Here is an 18,557-nt window from a genome sequence, read left to right on the forward strand (position 1 = left end):
GCTCATTTTGGTTCAACTTCAGCAACTGTGCATTGCATTGCCATGTAATGTGATGCAATGCTATCTTTCTAGCTCTCCCTTTTTACTTCCTTTTGGATAAACAGACATATTAGGCAAGCATTTTGGAGCTTTCACCTAAATAACTACAGGTGGTGAGATAAGCTGCACAATATAATTGACCTTTCAGTATATTGTTGCACACACACCATCTATTTAGCAAATGCCCTTGTTATCAACAGCAGCCTTTTAAACTCACCTGAGCTAACAGGTATGTGCGCTGGTTACTCTGCTGCGCTTAAAATTTCTTTTTTGGTTTGCTACAATGCCTTTTCTGAAACGTTGTCTCCTTCTGCTGGAACACTGACTTCTTTCATTTAATGCCTGCAGACTATAAAAGAGAACCCAACCCAAAAAGTTTGGTTGATTAGTCTGTGGCATTCTGTTAAACTGTTGCTTATGGCGGTCTCTGTGAGCTTCTCAGCGACATTCAGCCAGCCAGGTATCCTGCCTGCAGTAGATGGAATGTGGCAATGGAACGCTGGCTGCGCGTGTCATAATAGGCTCTGAGCCTTTATATACCTGTGCACAGCAGCAGCCACCTTCAGTCTGCTGCTGGACAGCCAGCAGCAGCAGCAGCAGGAGAGGTATGTAATCAGGAGCCCTCCTGCTAAGGGTAGACAGCTGCTCGTTCCACCCCACCCCCCGCCTTAATTGGTTCTCCTCCCTTCCAACGGTGTTGAGGCGGGTGGGAACAGCAGGGGGTGAAGGTGCTGTGTTTAAAGAGGTGGAGTTATGCAGATCTAAAACGCGTGGATTGCAGCAGCAGCAAGCCGAAAAGTGCAGGCATGTAAGGGATCTAGAGGTTGACAACATGTCTTCTTAACGGGAGTCCAGGAGCTCATCTCCACAAATGGACTTTTCAGGATCCTTGGGTGGCTCCGTAGTTTGAAACCAATTCTGGTTATCGCTTCTCGGCCTTTTGGCTAAGATCAAGTGTAGTATCTGTTCTTATCAGTTTAATATCTGATACGTCCCCTATCTGGGGACCATATATTAAATGGATTTTTAGAACAGGGAGATGGAAAAAGAGCTTGCTCTGTCCACTCCACGCATTGACCTGGTATTGCAGTATCTCCAGGACCGGTGCACCCCTTCTTTAATGCAGTTTCTAAAATCAGAAAGAATTGAATTCAATGTTTTTTGTTCATTTTGCTTGTTTGTCGGATTTTGGGATGGACTCTTTGGCTTTGCTTTTCTTCTCCTCATTGGATTTTTCATGTTCAAAGTTGCAGAAGCCAGATTACAAGCTCATTTTGGTTCAACTTCAGCAACTGTGCATTGCATTGCCATGTAATGTGATGCAATGCTATCTTTCTAGCTCTCCCTTTTTACTTCCTTTTGGATAAACAGACATATTAGGCAAGCATTTTGGAGCTTTCACCTAAATAACTACAGGTGGTGAGATAAGCTGCACAATATAATTGACCTTTCAGTATATTGTTGCACACACACCATCTATTTAGCAAATGCCCTTGTTATCAACAGCAGCCTTTTAAACTCACCTGAGCTAACAGGTATGTGCGCTGGTTACTCTGCTGCGCTTAAAATTTCTTTTTTGGTTTGCTACAATGCCTTTTCTGAAACGTTGTCTCCTTCTGCTGGAACACTGACTTCTTTCATTTAATGCCTGCAGACTATAAAAGAGAACCCAACCCAAAAAGTTTGGTTGATTAGTCTGTGGCATTCTGTTAAACTGTTGCTTATGGCGGTCTCTGTGAGCTTCTCAGCGACATTCAGCCAGCCAGGTATCCTGCCTGCAGTAGATGGAATGTGGCAATGGAACGCTGGCTGCGCGTGTCATAATAGGCTCTGAGCCTTTATATACCTGTGCACAGCAGCAGCCACCTTCAGTCTGCTGCTGGACAGCCAGCAGCAGCAGCAGCAGGAGAGGTATGTAATCAGGAGCCCTCCTGCTAAGGGTAGACAGCTGCTCGTTCCACCCCACCCCCCGCCTTAATTGGTTCTCCTCCCTTCCAACGGTGTTGAGGCGGGTGGGAACAGCAGGGGGTGAAGGTGCTGTGTTTAAAGAGGTGGAGTTATGCAGATCTAAAACGCGTGGATTGCAGCAGCAGCAAGCCGAAAAGTGCAGGCATGTAAGGGATCTAGAGGTTGACAACATGTCTTCTTAACGGGAGTCCAGGAGCTCATCTCCACAAATGGACTTTTCAGGATCCTTGGGTGGCTCCGTAGTTTGAAACCAATTCTGGTTATCGCTTCTCGGCCTTTTGGCTAAGATCAAGTGTAGTATCTGTTCTTATCAGTTTAATATCTGATACGTCCCCTATCTGGGGACCATATATTAAATGGATTTTTAGAACAGGGAGATGGAAAAAGAGCTTGCTCTGTCCACTCCACGCATTGACCTGGTATTGCAGTATCTCCAGGACCGGTGCACCCCTTCTTTAATGCAGTTTCTAAAATCAGAAAGAATTGAATTCAATGTTTTTTGTTCATTTTGCTTGTTTGTCGGATTTTGGGATGGACTCTTTGGCTTTGCTTTTCTTCTCCTCATTGGATTTTTCATGTTCAAAGTTGCAGAAGCCAGATTACAAGCTCATTTTGGTTCAACTTCAGCAACTGTGCATTGCATTGCCATGTAATGTGATGCAATGCTATCTTTCTAGCTCTCCCTTTTTACTTCCTTTTGGATAAACAGACATATTAGGCAAGCATTTTGGAGCTTTCACCTAAATAACTACAGGTGGTGAGATAAGCTGCACAATATAATTGACCTTTCAGTATATTGTTGCACACACACCATCTATTTAGCAAATGCCCTTGTTATCAACAGCAGCCTTTTAAACTCACCTGAGCTAACAGGTATGTGCGCTGGTTACTCTGCTGCGCTTAAAATTTCTTTTTTGGTTTGCTACAATGCCTTTTCTGAAACGTTGTCTCCTTCTGCTGGAACACTGACTTCTTTCATTTAATGCCTGCAGACTATAAAAGAGAACCCAACCCAAAAAGTTTGGTTGATTAGTCTGTGGCATTCTGTTAAACTGTTGCTTATGGCGGTCTCTGTGAGCTTCTCAGCGACATTCAGCCAGCCAGGTATCCTGCCTGCAGTAGATGGAATGTGGCAATGGAACGCTGGCTGCGCGTGTCATAATAGGCTCTGAGCCTTTATATCCCTGTGCACAGCAGCAGCCACCTTCAGTCTGCTGCTGGACAGCCAGCAGCAGCAGCAGGAGAGGTATGTAATCAGGAGCCCTCCTGCTAAGGGTAGACAGCTGCTCGTTCCACCCCACCCCCCGCCTTAATTGGTTCTCCTCCCTTCCAACGGTGTTGAGGCGGGTGGGAACAGCAGGGGGTGAAGGTGCTGTGTTTAAAGAGGTGGAGTTATGCAGATCTAAAACGCGTGGATTGCAGCAGCAGCAAGCCGAAAAGTGCAGGCATGTAAGGGATCTAGAGGTTGACAACATGTCTTCTTAACGGGAGTCCAGGAGCTCATCTCCACAAATGGACTTTTCAGGATCCTTGGGTGGCTCCGTAGTTTGAAACCAATTCTGGTTATCGCTTCTCGGCCTTTTGGCTAAGATCAAGTGTAGTATCTGTTCTTATCAGTTTAATATCTGATACGTCCCCTATCTGGGGACCATATATTAAATGGATTTTTAGAACAGGGAGATGGAAAAAGAGCTTGCTCTGTCCACTCCACGCATTGACCTGGTATTGCAGTATCTCCAGGACCGGTGCACCCCTTCTTTAATGCAGTTTCTAAAATCAGAAAGAATTGAATTCAATGTTTTTTGTTCATTTTGCTTGTTTGTCGGATTTTGGGATGGACTCTTTGGCTTTGCTTTTCTTCTCCTCATTGGATTTTTCATGTTCAAAGTTGCAGAAGCCAGATTACAAGCTCATTTTGGTTCAACTTCAGCAACTGTGCATTGCATTGCCATGTAATGTGATGCAATGCTATCTTTCTAGCTCTCCCTTTTTACTTCCTTTTGGATAAACAGACATATTAGGCAAGCATTTTGGAGCTTTCACCTAAATAACTACAGGTGGTGAGATAAGCTGCACAATATAATTGACCTTTCAGTATATTGTTGCACACACACCATCTATTTAGCAAATGCCCTTGTTATCAACAGCAGCCTTTTAAACTCACCTGAGCTAACAGGTATGTGCGCTGGTTACTCTGCTGCGCTTAAAATTTCTTTTTTGGTTTGCTACAATGCCTTTTCTGAAACGTTGTCTCCTTCTGCTGGAACACTGACTTCTTTCATTTAATGCCTGCAGACTATAAAAGAGAACCCAACCCAAAAAGTTTGGTTGATTAGTCTGTGGCATTCTGTTAAACTGTTGCTTATGGCGGTCTCTGTGAGCTTCTCAGCGACATTCAGCCAGCCAGGTATCCTGCCTGCAGTAGATGGAATGTGGCAATGGAACGCTGGCTGCGCGTGTCATAATAGGCTCCGAGCCTTTATATACCTGTGCACAGCAGCAGCCACCTTCAGTCTGCTGCTGGACAGCCAGCCGCAGCAGCAGCAGGAGAGGTATGTAATCAGGAGCCCTCCTGCTAAGGGTAGACAGCTGCTCGTTCCACCCCACCCCCCGCCTTAATTGGTTCTCCTCCCTTCCAACGGTGTTGAGGCGGGTGGGAACAGCAGGGGGTGAAGGTGCTGTGTTTAAAGAGGTGGAGTTATGCAGATCTAAAACGCGTGGATTGCAGCAGCAGCAAGCCGAAAAGTGCAGGCATGTAAGGGATCTAGAGGTTGACAACATGTCTTCTTAACGGGAGTCCAGGAGCTCATCTCCACAAATGGACTTTTCAGGATCCTTGGGTGGCTCCGTAGTTTGAAACCAATTCTGGTTATCGCTTCTCGGCCTTTTGGCTAAGATCAAGTGTAGTATCTGTTCTTATCAGTTTAATATCTGATACGTCCCCTATCTGGGGACCATATATTAAATGGATTTTTAGAACAGGGAGATGGAAAAAGAGCTTGCTCTGTCCACTCCACGCATTGACCTGGTATTGCAGTATCTCCAGGACCGGTCACCCCTTCTTTAATGCAGTTTCTAAAATCAGAAAGAATTGAATTCAATGTTTTTTGTTCATTTTGCTTGTTTGTCGGATTTTGGGATGGACTCTTTGGCTTTGCTTTTCTTCTCCTCATTGGATTTTTCATGTTCAAAGTTGCAGAAGCCAGATTACAAGCTCATTTTGGTTCAATTTCAGCAACTGTGCATTGCATTGCCATGTAATGTGATGCAATGCTATCTTTCTAGCTCTCCCTTTTTACTTCCTTTTGGATAAACAGACATATTAGGCAAGCATTTTGGAGCTTTCACCTAAATAACTACAGGTGGTGAGATAAGCTGCACAATATAATTGACCTTTCAGTATATTGTTGCACACACACCATCTATTTAGCAAATGCCCTTGTTATCAACAGCAGCCTTTTAAACTCACCTGAGCTAACAGGTATGTGCGCTGGTTACTCTGCTGCGCTTAAAATTTATTTTTTGGTTTGCTACAATGCCTTTTCTGAAACGTTGTCTCCTTCTGCTGGAACACTGACTTCTTTCATTTAATGCCTGCAGACTATAAAAGAGAACCCAACCCAAAAAGTTTGGTTGATTAGTCTGTGGCATTCTGTTAAACTGTTGCTTATGGCGGTCTCTGTGAGCTTCTCAGCGACATTCAGCCAGCCAGGTATCCTGCCTGCAGTAGATGGAATGTGGCAATGGAACGCTGGCTGCGCGTGTCATAATAGGCTCTGAGCCTTTATATACCTGTGCACAGCAGCAGCCACCTTCAGTCTGCTGCTGGACAGCCAGCAGCAGCAGCAGCAGGAGAGGTATGTAATCAGGAGCCCTCCTGCTAAGGGTAGACAGCTGCTCGTTCCACCCCACCCCCCGCCTTAATTGGTTCTCCTCCCTTCCAACGGTGTTGAGGCGGGTGGGAACAGCAGGGGGTGAAGGTGCTGTGTTTAAAGAGGTGGAGTTATGCAGATCTAAAACGCGTGGATTGCAGCAGCAGCAAGCCGAAAAGTGCAGGCATGTAAGGGATCTAGAGGTTGACAACATGTCTTCTTAACGGGAGTCCAGGAGCTCATCTCCACAAATGGACTTTTCAGGATCCTTGGGTGGCTCCGTAGTTTGAAACCAATTCTGGTTATCGCTTCTCGGCCTTTTGGCTAAGATCAAGTGTAGTATCTGTTCTTATCAGTTTAATATCTGATACGTCCCCTATCTGGGGACCATATATTAAATGGATTTTTAGAACAGGGAGATGGAAAAAGAGCTTGCTCTGTCCACTCCACGCATTGACCTGGTATTGCAGTATCTCCAGGACCGGTGCACCCCTTCTTTAATGCAGTTTCTAAAATCAGAAAGAATTGAATTCAATGTTTTTTGTTCATTTTGCTTGTTTGTCGGATTTTGGGATGGACTCTTTGGCTTTGCTTTTCTTCTCCTCATTGGATTTTTCATGTTCAAAGTTGCAGAAGCCAGATTACAAGCTCATTTTGGTTCAACTTCAGCAACTGTGCATTGCATTGCCATGTAATGTGATGCAATGCTATCTTTCTAGCTCTCCCTTTTTACTTCCTTTTGGATAAACAGACATATTAGGCAAGCATTTTGGAGCTTTCACCTAAATAACTACAGGTGGTGAGATAAGCTGCACAATATAATTGACCTTTCAGTATATTGTTGCACACACACCATCTATTTAGCAAATGCCCTTGTTATCAACAGCAGCCTTTTAAACTCACCTGAGCTAACAGGTATGTGCGCTGGTTACTCTGCTGCGCTTAAAATTTCTTTTTTGGTTTGCTACAATGCCTTTTCTGAAACGTTGTCTCCTTCTGCTGGAACACTGACTTCTTTCATTTAATGCCTGCAGACTATAAAAGAGAACCCAACCCAAAAAGTTTGGTTGATTAGTCTGTGGCATTCTGTTAAACTGTTGCTTATGGCGGTCTCTGTGAGCTTCTCAGCGACATTCAGCCAGCCAGGTATCCTGCCTGCAGTAGATGGAATGTGGCAATGGAACGCTGGCTGCGCATGTCATAATAGGCTCTGAGCCTTTATATACCTGTGCACAGCAGCAGCCACCTTCAGTCTGCTGCTGGACAGCCAGCAGCAGCAGCAGCAGGAGAGGTATGTAATCAGGAGCCCTCCTGCTAAGGGTAGACAGCTGCTCGTTCCACCCCACCCCCCGCCTTAATTGGTTCTCCTCCCTTCCAACGGTGTTGAGGCGGGTGGGAACAGCAGGGGGTGAAGGTGCTGTGTTTAAAGAGGTGGAGTTATGCAGATCTAAAACGCGTGGATTGCAGCAGCAGCAAGCCGAAAAGTGCAGGCATGTAAGGGATCTAGAGGTTGACAACATGTCTTCTTAACGGGAGTCCAGGAGCTTATCTCCACAAATGGACTTTTCAGGATCCTTGGGTGGCTCCGTAGTTTGAAACCAATTCTGGTTATCGCTTCTCGGCCTTTTGGCTAAGATCAAGTGTAGTATCTGTTCTTATCAGTTTAATATCTGATACGTCCCCTATCTGGGGACCATATATTAAATGGATTTTTAGAACAGGGAGATGGAAAAAGAGCTTGCTCTGTCCACTCCACGCATTGACCTGGTATTGCAGTATCTCCAGGACCGGTGCACCCCTTCTTTAATGCAGTTTCTAAAATCAGAAAGAATTGAATTCAATGTTTTTTGTTCATTTTGCTTGTTTGTCGGATTTTGGGATGGACTCTTTGGCTTTGCTTTTCTTCTCCTCATTGGATTTTTCATGTTCAAAGTTGCAGAAGCCAGATTACAAGCTCATTTTGGTTCAACTTCAGCAACTGTGCATTGCATTACCATGTAATGTGATGCAATGCTATCTTTCTAGCTCTCCCTTTTTACTTCCTTTTGGATAAACAGACATATTAGGCAAGCATTTTGGAGCTTTCACCTAAATAACTACAGGTGGTGAGATAAGCTGCACAATATAATTGACCTTTCAGTATATTGTTGCACACACACCATCTATTTAGCAAATGCCCTTGTTATCAACAGCAGCCTTTTAAACTCACCTGAGCTAACAGGTATGTGCGCTGGTTACTCTGCTGCGCTTAAAATTTCTTTTTTGGTTTGCTACAATGCCTTTTCTGAAACGTTGTCTCCTTCTGCTGGAACACTGACTTCTTTCATTTAATGCCTGCAGACTATAAAAGAGAACCCAACCCAAAAAGTTTGGTTGATTAGTCTGTGGCATTCTGTTAAACTGTTGCTTATGGCGGTCTCTGTGAGCTTCTCAGCGACATTCAGCCAGCCAGGTATCCTGCCTGCAGTAGATGGAATGTGGCAATGGAACGCTGGCTGCGCGTGTCATAATAGGCTCTGAGCCTTTATATACCTGTGCACAGCAGCAGCCACCTTCAGTCTGCTGCTGGACAGCCAGCAGCAGCAGCAGCAGGAGAGGTATGTAATCAGGAGCCCTCCTGCTAAGGGTAGACAGCTGCTCGTTCCACCCCACCCCCCGCCTTAATTGGTTCTCCTCCCTTCCAACGGTGTTGAGGCGGGTGGGAACAGCAGGGGGTGAAGGTGCTGTGTTTAAAGAGGTGGAGTTATGCAGATCTAAAACGCGTGGATTGCAGCAGCAGCAAGCCGAAAAGTGCAGGCATGTAAGGGATCTAGAGGTTGACAACATGTCTTCTTAACGGGAGTCCAGGAGCTTATCTCCACAAATGGACTTTTCAGGATCCTTGGGTGGCTCCGTAGTTTGAAACCAATTCTGGTTATCGCTTCTCGGCCTTTTGGCTAAGATCAAGTGTAGTATCTGTTCTTATCAGTTTAATATCTGATACGTCCCCTATCTGGGGACCATATATTAAATGGATTTTTAGAACAGGGAGATGGAAAAAGAGCTTGCTCTGTCCACTCCACGCATTGACCTGGTATTGCAGTATCTCCAGGACCGGTGCACCCCTTCTTTAATGCAGTTTCTAAAATCAGAAAGAATTGAATTCAATGTTTTTTGTTCATTTTGCTTGTTTGTCGGATTTTGGGATGGACTCTTTGGCTTTGCTTTTCTTCTCCTCATTGGATTTTTCATGTTCAAAGTTGCAGAAGCCAGATTACAAGCTCATTTTGGTTCAACTTCAGCAACTGTGCATTGCATTGCCATGTAATGTGATGCAATGCTATCTTTCTAGCTCTCCCTTTTTACTTCCTTTTGGATAAACAGACATATTAGGCAAGCATTTTGGAGCTTTCACCTAAATAACTACAGGTGGTGAGATAAGCTGCACAATATAATTGACCTTTCAGTATATTGTTGCACACACACCATCTATTTAGCAAATGCCCTTGTTATCAACAGCAGCCTTTTAAACTCACCTGAGCTAACAGGTATGTGCGCTGGTTACTCTGCTGCGCTTAAAATTTCTTTTTTGGTTTGCTACAATGCCTTTTCTGAAACGTTGTCTCCTTCTGCTGGAACACTGACTTCTTTCATTTAATGCCTGCAGACTATAAAAGAGAACCCAACCCAAAAAGTTTGGTTGATTAGTCTGTGGCATTCTGTTAAACTGTTGCTTATGGCGGTCTCTGTGAGCTTCTCAGCGACATTCAGCCAGCCAGGTATCCTGCCTGCAGTAGATGGAATGTGGCAATGGAACGCTGGCTGCGCGTGTCATAATAGGCTCTGAGCCTTTATATACCTGTGCACAGCAGCAGCCACCTTCAGTCTGCTGCTGGACAGCCAGCAGCAGCAGCAGCAGCAGGAGAGGTATGTAATCAGGAGCCCTCCTGCTAAGGGTAGACAGCTGCTCGTTCCACCCCACCCCCCGCCTTAATTGGTTCTCCTCCCTTCCAACGGTGTTGAGGCGGGTGGGAACAGCAGGGGGTGAAGGTGCTGTGTTTAAAGAGGTGGAGTTATGCAGATCTAAAACGCGTGGATTGCAGCAGCAGCAAGCCGAAAAGTGCAGGCATGTAAGGGATCTAGAGGTTGACAACATGTCTTCTTAACGGGAGTCCAGGAGCTCATCTCCACAAATGGACTTTTCAGGATCCTTGGGTGGCTCCGTAGTTTGAAACCAATTCTGGTTATCGCTTCTCGGCCTTTTGGCTAAGATCAAGTGTAGTATCTGTTCTTATCAGTTTAATATCTGATACGTCCCCTATCTGGGGACCATATATTAAATGGATTTTTAGAACAGGGAGATGGAAAAAGAGCTTGCTCTGTCCACTCCACGCATTGACCTGGTATTGCAGTATCTCCAGGACCGGTGCACCCCTTCTTTAATGCAGTTTCTAAAATCAGAAAGAATTGAATTCAATGTTTTTTGTTCATTTTGCTTGTTTGTCGGATTTTGGGATGGACTCTTTGGCTTTGCTTTTCTTCTCCTCATTGGATTTTTCATGTTCAAAGTTGCAGAAGCCAGATTACAAGCTCATTTTGGTTCAACTTCAGCAACTGTGCATTGCATTGCCATGTAATGTGATGCAATGCTATCTTTCTAGCTCTCCCTTTTTACTTCCTTTTGGATAAACAGACATATTAGGCAAGCATTTTGGAGCTTTCACCTAAATAACTACAGGTGGTGAGATAAGCTGCACAATATAATTGACCTTTCAGTATATTGTTGCACACACACCATCTATTTAGCAAATGCCCTTGTTATCAACAGCAGCCTTTTAAACTCACCTGAGCTAACAGGTATGTGCGCTGGTTACTCTGCTGCGCTTAAAATTTCTTTTTTGGTTTGCTACAATGCCTTTTCTGAAACGTTGTCTCCTTCTGCTGGAACACTGACTTCTTTCATTTAATGCCTGCAGACTATAAAAGAGAACCCAACCCAAAAATTTTGGTTGATTAGTCTGTGGCATTCTGTTAAACTGTTGCTTATGGCGGTCTCTGTGAGCTTCTCAGCGACATTCAGCCAGCCAGGTATCCTGCCTGCAGTAGATGGAATGTGGCAATGGAACGCTGGCTGCGCGTGTCATAATAGGCTCTGAGCCTTTATATACCTGTGCACAGCAGCAGCCACCTTCAGTCTGCTGCTGGACAGCCAGCAGCAGCAGCAGCAGGAGAGGTATGTAATCAGGAGCCCTCCTGCTAAGGGTAGACAGCTGCTCGTTCCACCCCACCCCCCGCCTTAATTGGTTCTCCTCCCTTCCAACGGTGTTGAGGCGGGTGGGAACAGCAGGGGGTGAAGGTGCTGTGTTTAAAGAGGTGGAGTTATGCAGACCTAAAACGCGTGGATTTCAGCAGCAGCAAGCCGAAAAGTGCAGGCATGTAAGGGATCTAGAGGTTGACAACATGTCTTCTTAACGGGAGTCCAGGAGCTTATCTCCACAAATGGACTTTTCAGGATCCTTGGGTGGCTCCGTAGTTTGAAACCAATTCTGGTTATCGCTTCTCGGCCTTTTGGCTAAGATCAAGTGTAGTATCTGTTCTTATCAGTTTAATATCTGATACGTCCCCTATCTGGGGACCATATATTAAATGGATTTTTAGAACAGGGAGATGGAAAAAGAGCTTGCTCTGTCCACTCCACGCATTGACCTGGTATTGCAGTATCTCCAGGACCGGTGCACCCCTTCTTTAATGCAGTTTCTAAAATCAGAAAGAATTGAATTCAATGTTTTTTGTTCATTTTGCTTGTTTGTCGGATTTTGGGATGGACTCTTTGGCTTTGCTTTTCTTCTCCTCATTGGATTTTTCATGTTCAAAGTTGCAGAAGCCAGATTACAAGCTCATTTTGGTTCAACTTCAGCAACTGTGCATTGCATTGCCATGTAATGTGATGCAATGCTATCTTTCTAGCTCTCCCTTTTTACTTCCTTTTGGATAAACAGACATATTAGGCAAGCATTTTGGAGCTTTCACCTAAATAACTACAGGTGGTGAGATAAGCTGCACAATATAATTGACCTTTCAGTATATTGTTGCACACACACCATCTATTTAGCAAATGCCCTTGTTATCAACAGCAGCCTTTTAAACTCACCTGAGCTAACAGGTATGTGCGCTGGTTACTCTGCTGCGCTTAAAATTTCTTTTTTGGTTTGCTACAATGCCTTTTCTGAAACGTTGTCTCCTTCTGCTGGAACACTGACTTCTTTCATTTAATGCCTGCAGACTATAAAAGAGAACCCAACCCAAAAAGTTTGGTTGATTAGTCTGTGGCATTCTGTTAAACTGTTGCTTATGGCGGTCTCTGTGAGCTTCTCAGCGACATTCAGCCAGCCAGGTATCCTGCCTGCAGTAGATGGAATGTGGCAATGGAACGCTGGCTGCGCGTGTCATAATAGGCTCTGAGCCTTTATATACCTGTGCACAGCAGCAGCCACCTTCAGTCTGCTGCTGGACAGCCAGCAGCAGCAGCAGCAGGAGAGGTATGTAATCAGGAGCCCTCCTGCTAAGGGTAGACAGCTGCTCGTTCCACCCCACCCCCGCCTTAATTGGTTCTCCTCCCTTCCAACGGTGTTGAGGCGGGTGGGAACAGCAGGGGGTGAAGGTGCTGTGTTTAAAGAGGTGGAGTTATGCAGATCTAAAACGCGTGGATTGCAGCAGCAGCAAGCCGAAAAGTGCAGGCATGTAAGGGATCTAGAGGTTGACAACATGTCTTCTTAACGGGAGTCCAGGAGCTCATCTCCACAAATGGACTTTTCAGGATCCTTGGGTGGCTCCGTAGTTTGAAACCAATTCTGGTTATCGCTTCTCGGCCTTTTGGCTAAGATCAAGTGTAGTATCTGTTCTTATCAGTTTAATATCTGATACGTCCCCTATCTGGGGACCATATATTAAATGGATTTTTAGAACAGGGAGATGGAAAAAGAGCTTGCTCTGTCCACTCCACGCATTGACCTGGTATTGCAGTATCTCCAGGACCGGTGCACCCCTTCTTTAATGCAGTTTCTAAAATCAGAAAGAATTGAATTCAATGTTTTTTGTTCATTTTGCTTGTTTGTCGGATTTTGGGATGGACTCTTTGGCTTTGCTTTTCTTCTCCTCATTGGATTTTTCATGTTCAAAGTTGCAGAAGCCAGATTACAAGCTCATTTTGGTTCAACTTCAGCAACTGTGCATTGCATTGCCATGTAATGTGATGCAATGCTATCTTTCTAGCTCTCCCTTTTTACTTCCTTTTGGATAAACAGACATATTAGGCAAGCATTTTGGAGCTTTCACCTAAATAACTACAGGTGGTGAGATAAGCTGCACAATATAATTGACCTTTCAGTATATTGTTGCACACACACCATCTATTTAGCAAATGCCCTTGTTATCAACAGCAGCCTTTTAAACTCACCTGAGCTAACAGGTATGTGCGCTGGTTACTCTGCTGCGCTTAAAATTTCTTTTTTGGTTTGCTACAATGCCTTTTCTGAAACGTTGTCTCCTTCTGCTGGAACACTGACTTCTTTCATTTAATGCCTGCAGACTATAAAAGAGAACCCAACCCAAAAAGTTTGGTTGATTAGTCTGTGGCATTCTGTTAAACTGTTGCTTATGGCGGTCTCTGTGAGCTTCTCAGCGACATTCAGCCAGCCAGGTATCCTGCCTGCAGTAGATGGAATGTGGCAATGGAACGCTGGCTGCGCGTGTCATAATAGGCTCTGAGCCTTTATATACCTGTGCACAGCAGCAGCCACCTTCAGTCTGCTGCTGGACAGCCAGCAGCAGCAGCAGGAGAGGTATGTAATCAGGAGCCCTCCTGCTAAGGGTAGACAGCTGCTCGTTCCACCCCACCCCCCGCCTTAATTGGTTCTCCTCCCTTCCAACGGTGTTGAGGCGGGTGGGAACAGCAGGGGGTGAAGGTGCTGTGTTTAAAGAGGTGGAGTTATGCAGATCTAAAACGCGTGGATTGCAGCAGCAGCAAGCCGAAAAGTGCAGGCATGTAAGGGATCTAGAGGTTGACAACATGTCTTCTTAACGGGAGTCCAGGAGCTCATCTCCACAAATGGACTTTTCAGGATCCTTGGGTGGCTCCGTAGTTTGAAACCAATTCTGGTTATCGCTTCTCGGCCTTTTGGCTAAGATCAAGTGTAGTATCTGTTCTTTTAAGAACACAAGAGCTACGATCTACACTTGACGAGAGCGATCGAACTCGGAAGGAGAAGAGCTTCGGAGCCCAGCTGACATCAGAGAACGAAGGCGGATATCGGTGGGAGGAAGAAGCTCTAAAGAATCCAGAAGAAGACGAAGACTCGGAGAACAATCGGGCTGTCCTGTGGAATCTTCGAGGAAGAAAATCATCGAGACAAAGACCTTTCGGGGAATTTGTCCAGAACACGACGGGAGAAGAATCTGCATAGCTCCACCCATTCCGGGAAGAGTTCCAGATCCAGCTCCAAGAAGTAACTGCAGGAGGAAAGCCATGGCAAGCGCTGCGAGGAAGGCCGAAAAGAAGAGCCTGGAGCTGGGGACAGCCAGGAGGGCCCAGCCAGGAGCCGATTCTGACCCCAAGGACTCTGCCTCCACGACTGGCCAGCAGAAGGGACCCCAGAAGCCCCGCCACGAAGCTCCAGCCCTGGAGCCATGGATGCGGCAGACGGTGGCCCTGAAGCTGAAGGAAGTGGATGGGAGGGTGCCGGACATGTCCTCGGACGTGTTCTGCCAGAAGATGCTGCTGGATCGAGGCTTCTCCAGGTCGGACACCCTCAGCATCCAGACCTTCTTGACGGGGATCTTCTTCGTCACCTTCGCCACTGTGAACACCTGCAGGAGGTTCTGGGAAATGGTAAGCGCAAAAGGACCGGATAATTCTTTCTCTGCCTTTACAGGTAGCTGCCCTATCCAGAGGGATGAAAGGAGGATCACGGTCTCCATGCGCAACCCGCACACCCCAGGCCAAGACATCTGTACCTTCCTGAGACGCTTCTGTTTGGTTGTGAAGGAACCCTCTCACATCCTGAATGGACTCGGCTTCTGGACAGGTAAGTGGTCGGTGACCGTTAGACTTCACAGGGACCTGGCGTACTCAGACGGACTTCGGCACCTGCCCCCGACATTCTCCCTGGGCAACTCCTACGGCCTCATCTATTACCCGGACATGCCGCGGAACTGCAGGAGATGCGGCAAGAACGGCCACGAGATGAAGGACTGCAAGGAGGATGCCTGCAGGATTTGTCGAGTGACGGGACACAGCTCGAAGGACTGCCCGAAGAAGACGTCCTGCAACCTGTGTGGGCTGGCGGCTCATCTGTACAAGGATTGCCCCAGGCGTGAGAGATCCTGGGCATCGGTGGTTGCGACGACCCCAGCTACGGAGGACAAGGCCCCGACGACCAGGCCTGTGAAGGTCAAGGACGCGACGACCAAGGCCCCAGCGGCCAAGGCCGAGACGACCAAGGCCAAAGCGGTCAAGGAGTCGGTGGCCAAAGCCCCAGCGACGGTCCCAGCAGCTCCGAAGCAGAAGAAAAAGTCAAAGGAGGGTAAGAGTTCTGTCACCCCTCTCTCGATCCCTCCCCCTGCCACCCCCGTCCAATCCCCCCCCACCCCGGCCACCCCTGCTGAGGATTCCACTTCCTCTTCCTCCTTCCCCTACTCCTCAGCAGGTGTCCTTTCCCCTGCCCCGGCAGCCACTCTCCCTCCCCAGACCATGGTAGCAGTGGAATTAACCTTTCCTCCACCCGCCGCTATCTATTCCGAGGAGGATTTTCCCCTTCTTGTCTCCCCAGTTCCAACCCGGGGAAAGAGGAAGGTGGAGGACAGCCCTGCTACTGAATCCTCCAAAAAGAAGATTCTGGATTTCGTAGGCGAAAAGGAGGATACCCTCCCTGAGCCAGAAGAGATGGAGCACATGGTTGAGACCCTGGTGGCCGAGCCAGAAGAGGAGGAACTGGTGGTCGCCGAGATTGAGGCCGCGCTGCTTGACCAGATGGAGGAAGAGGGCCTGCTGGTGATCCCGTCACCAGCAGTCAACACCGACGAGGGACCACCCGACCGGAGTGGTAACTAAGGTGTATTGCCTGCGCTAACTTTTTCTTTTTTCCCTACATGATGGCTAATATTAACTTATTTTCCATTAATGTCAGGAGCATCAAGGACAAGTTCAGACGTCAGACTATTTATGCCTTCCTTACTTCCCAGTTGTGTGATGTTTATATGTTGCAGGAATGTTCCCTTCCCTCCTCTAGGTCCTTCAAACATCTGGCCAGGGAGTGGTCCCACGGTCCATCCTACTGGTCCGGTGGGGGTGACTGCAAGTCTGCGGGGGTCGCAATTCTGATCAGGGGGGGCGCATTCACGCTTGAGTCCGTCCAGGAGCTCATCTGCGGCAGGGCTCTTGTTGTAGATGGCAACTGGGCGGGAGAACCTGTCAGGTTCATCAACGTGTATGCGTCCCCACTGAAGAATGAGCGTTTGGAGCTTTTCCAGACCCTGCGGCTTCAGCTTGCCACCACCAGGACCTTAGTGATGGCCGGGGATTTCAACTGCCCCATCGAGGAGGACGGTCGTAGTTCTGGCACATCTGCCAAGTTGGACATCACGTCCAAGCTGCTCATCGAGATGGTAACCGAGGCCTCTCTTCAGGACGTGGTGGGCTCCATGGGGAGAGGCTCCACGAACTATTCGTGGAGCCGACCCGATGGCTCACTCCGCTCCAGGATTGACTTTGTGTTCACCTCTCGGGCAGTCAGGCAGAGTAGGCACTCGATGGTCTCCTGCTTCTTCTCCGACCACAGAGCCATTCACTTACAAGGTGTCCTCGGCGACGGTTTTCCGTCCGGCCCCGGCTCCTGGAAGCTGAATTGTGCTCTGCTGGCTCAGGATGAAGTCGTGGAGGAGCTGAGAGCAGCCTACGCAATGTGGCAGTCCTACAAGGGTAGCTTCCAAACAGTCTCTGATTGGTGGGAATATGTTAAACTTGAGTTTCGCTGTTTCTTTCAGGCCAAGGGTCGACAACAGGAGTGTGAGAAGAGGAGGGACTTCAGAGGGCTGCAGCGCGAGCTGCGGTCGCTGCAGGACCTTCTTCACTGCGGCTGGGACGTGAGGGAGGAGCTGGAGGAGACCAAGAAGAGCCTGAAAAGGCACTTTGAGGAGGAGTCCAAGCGAATCATCTTCCGTTCCAAAGTGGAGAATCTGGAGAAGGGTGAGAAATGTAACTCATTCTTTTTCAGGAAACTTCATGCCGGTCACACGCCCCTGAACGAGCTGCGAGACGAGAGCGGAAACATGCGACGTGGGAAGGAGGACGTGATGAGGGTCGTCAGCGACTTCTACAGCGAACTCTACTCCCACAAGACTACCGACCCCGACGCTGCTGATAAGTTCCTGTCAGGTATCACTAACCATCTTGATCCTGCAGGCACGGCAGCCTTGGACAAACCTCTGATGGTGGGCGAATTGCTCTCTGCCGCTAAATCCTTTAGGACCGGCAGGACCCCGGGCAGTGATGGTCTTCCAGCGGAGCTCTATGTAGCGCTGGGAGACCTCATCTGTCCGGACCTGTTGGACCTGTACGAGGAGATGGTGGTGGAGGGTAGAATGCCTCCATCTTTGAGGGAAGGAATGGTCACGATCCTGTACAAGCGGAAGGGAGAGAGGTGCGACCTGAGGAATTGGCGTCCCATCACTCTGCTCAACGTGGACTACAAGATCCTGGCCAAGACGATGGCGACACGACTTAAGACGGTCATCGGACGGATCATCCACCCGGACCAGACCTGCGGCATCCCTGGACGTCGCATCGCAGACAGCCTCGCTCTCGTGCGGGACACGGTCGAGTACATCAAGGTCCGCCGCGCACACGCGGCCCTGGTCTCCTTGGATCAGGAGAAGGCCTTCGACCGGGTTTCCCACGAGTTCATGGGCCGAGCTCTGCACCGGTTAGGTTTGGGTAACATGTTTTGTTCGTATGTCCGTCTGATGTATTTTGATATCCACAGCTCGGTGTTGGTGAACGGCTGGAAGACTGACCCCTTCCCTGTCCTCTCTGGGGTCAGACAAGGCTGCCCTCTATCACCTCTTCTTTTTGTTTGTGTTATAGAACTCTTCGCAGAGGCTATCCGGCAGAATGGAGAGATCAGAGGGATCACCGCACCGGGTCCGGGACGACATGAGGTCAAGTGCTCGCTCTACATGGACGACGTCACCGTCTTCTGCGCTGATCGTGGTTCAGTCGACGCCCTCGTCCAGACGTGTGAGAGGTTCGGCCGGGCTTCAGGGGCCAAAGTCAACTGCAGGAAGTCGGAAGCCATGCTCTTCGGGGATTGGCAGCCGGCCTCCTCCGCCCCCTTCCCCTTCAACATTCAACCGGATTTCCTCAAGGTGCTGGGAGTCTGGTTCGGGAAGGAAGGAGCGGCCCTCAAGTCCTGGCAAGAACGCTTGGCCAAGGTGAAGCAACGGATCGGACTCTGGAGCCTCAGACACCTCACTTGTGAGGGTAAGGCACTCGTCCTGCGTAATGAGGTCCTGCCCGTCTTGCAGTACACGGCGCAGGCCTGGCCCCCACACGTCACTGTGTGCAGGGCCATTACCAGGACAGTGTTTCACTTTGTCTGGGGATCCAAGATGGACAGAGTCAGGCGGGCCGTCATGTACAAGGAG

General features: G+C 47.9%; 10 non-coding genes and 1 pseudogene across 10 annotated transcripts; all 11 read left to right on the forward strand.

Annotated features, from left to right (window-relative positions):
• The first annotated feature begins 963 nt into the window (after positions 1-963).
• Positions 964-1,154, forward strand: LOC141217495 (U2 spliceosomal RNA). The gene has a single exon (XR_012286328.1). It is a non-coding gene; the product is annotated as a U2 spliceosomal RNA (small nuclear RNA).
• Positions 1,155-2,269: 1,115 nt separating this feature from the next.
• LOC141217496 (U2 spliceosomal RNA) lies at positions 2,270-2,460 on the forward strand. The gene has a single exon (XR_012286329.1). It is a non-coding gene; the product is annotated as a U2 spliceosomal RNA (small nuclear RNA).
• A 1,112-nt stretch (positions 2,461-3,572) lies between these two features.
• On the forward strand, positions 3,573-3,763 carry LOC141217497 (U2 spliceosomal RNA). The gene has a single exon (XR_012286330.1). It is a non-coding gene; the product is annotated as a U2 spliceosomal RNA (small nuclear RNA).
• A 1,115-nt stretch (positions 3,764-4,878) lies between these two features.
• LOC141217592 (U2 spliceosomal RNA) lies at positions 4,879-5,068 on the forward strand. The gene has a single exon (XR_012286421.1). It is a non-coding gene; the product is annotated as a U2 spliceosomal RNA (small nuclear RNA).
• A 1,115-nt stretch (positions 5,069-6,183) lies between these two features.
• LOC141217498 (U2 spliceosomal RNA) lies at positions 6,184-6,374 on the forward strand. The gene has a single exon (XR_012286331.1). It is a non-coding gene; the product is annotated as a U2 spliceosomal RNA (small nuclear RNA).
• A 1,115-nt stretch (positions 6,375-7,489) lies between these two features.
• Positions 7,490-7,680, forward strand: LOC141217499 (U2 spliceosomal RNA). Its single transcript, XR_012286332.1, has one exon. It is a non-coding gene; the product is annotated as a U2 spliceosomal RNA (small nuclear RNA).
• Positions 7,681-8,795: 1,115 nt separating this feature from the next.
• LOC141217500 (U2 spliceosomal RNA) lies at positions 8,796-8,986 on the forward strand. Its single transcript, XR_012286333.1, has one exon. It is a non-coding gene; the product is annotated as a U2 spliceosomal RNA (small nuclear RNA).
• A 1,118-nt stretch (positions 8,987-10,104) lies between these two features.
• On the forward strand, positions 10,105-10,295 carry LOC141217501 (U2 spliceosomal RNA). Its single transcript, XR_012286334.1, has one exon. It is a non-coding gene; the product is annotated as a U2 spliceosomal RNA (small nuclear RNA).
• Positions 10,296-11,410: 1,115 nt separating this feature from the next.
• LOC141217502 (U2 spliceosomal RNA) lies at positions 11,411-11,601 on the forward strand. Its single transcript, XR_012286335.1, has one exon. It is a non-coding gene; the product is annotated as a U2 spliceosomal RNA (small nuclear RNA).
• A 1,114-nt stretch (positions 11,602-12,715) lies between these two features.
• LOC141217503 (U2 spliceosomal RNA) lies at positions 12,716-12,906 on the forward strand. The gene has a single exon (XR_012286336.1). It is a non-coding gene; the product is annotated as a U2 spliceosomal RNA (small nuclear RNA).
• Positions 12,907-14,018: 1,112 nt separating this feature from the next.
• On the forward strand, positions 14,019-14,096 carry LOC141217651 (U2 spliceosomal RNA; annotated as a pseudogene).
• Positions 14,097-18,557: the final 4,461 nt, after the last annotated feature.

The sequence above is a fragment of the Phyllobates terribilis genome, unplaced genomic scaffold, assembly GCF_046119375.1.
Source record: "Phyllobates terribilis strain yellow unplaced genomic scaffold, ASM4611937v1 Scaffold_241__1_contigs__length_2998254, whole genome shotgun sequence".
In the NCBI taxonomy this organism is placed as follows: Eukaryota; Metazoa; Chordata; class Amphibia; order Anura; family Dendrobatidae; genus Phyllobates; species Phyllobates terribilis.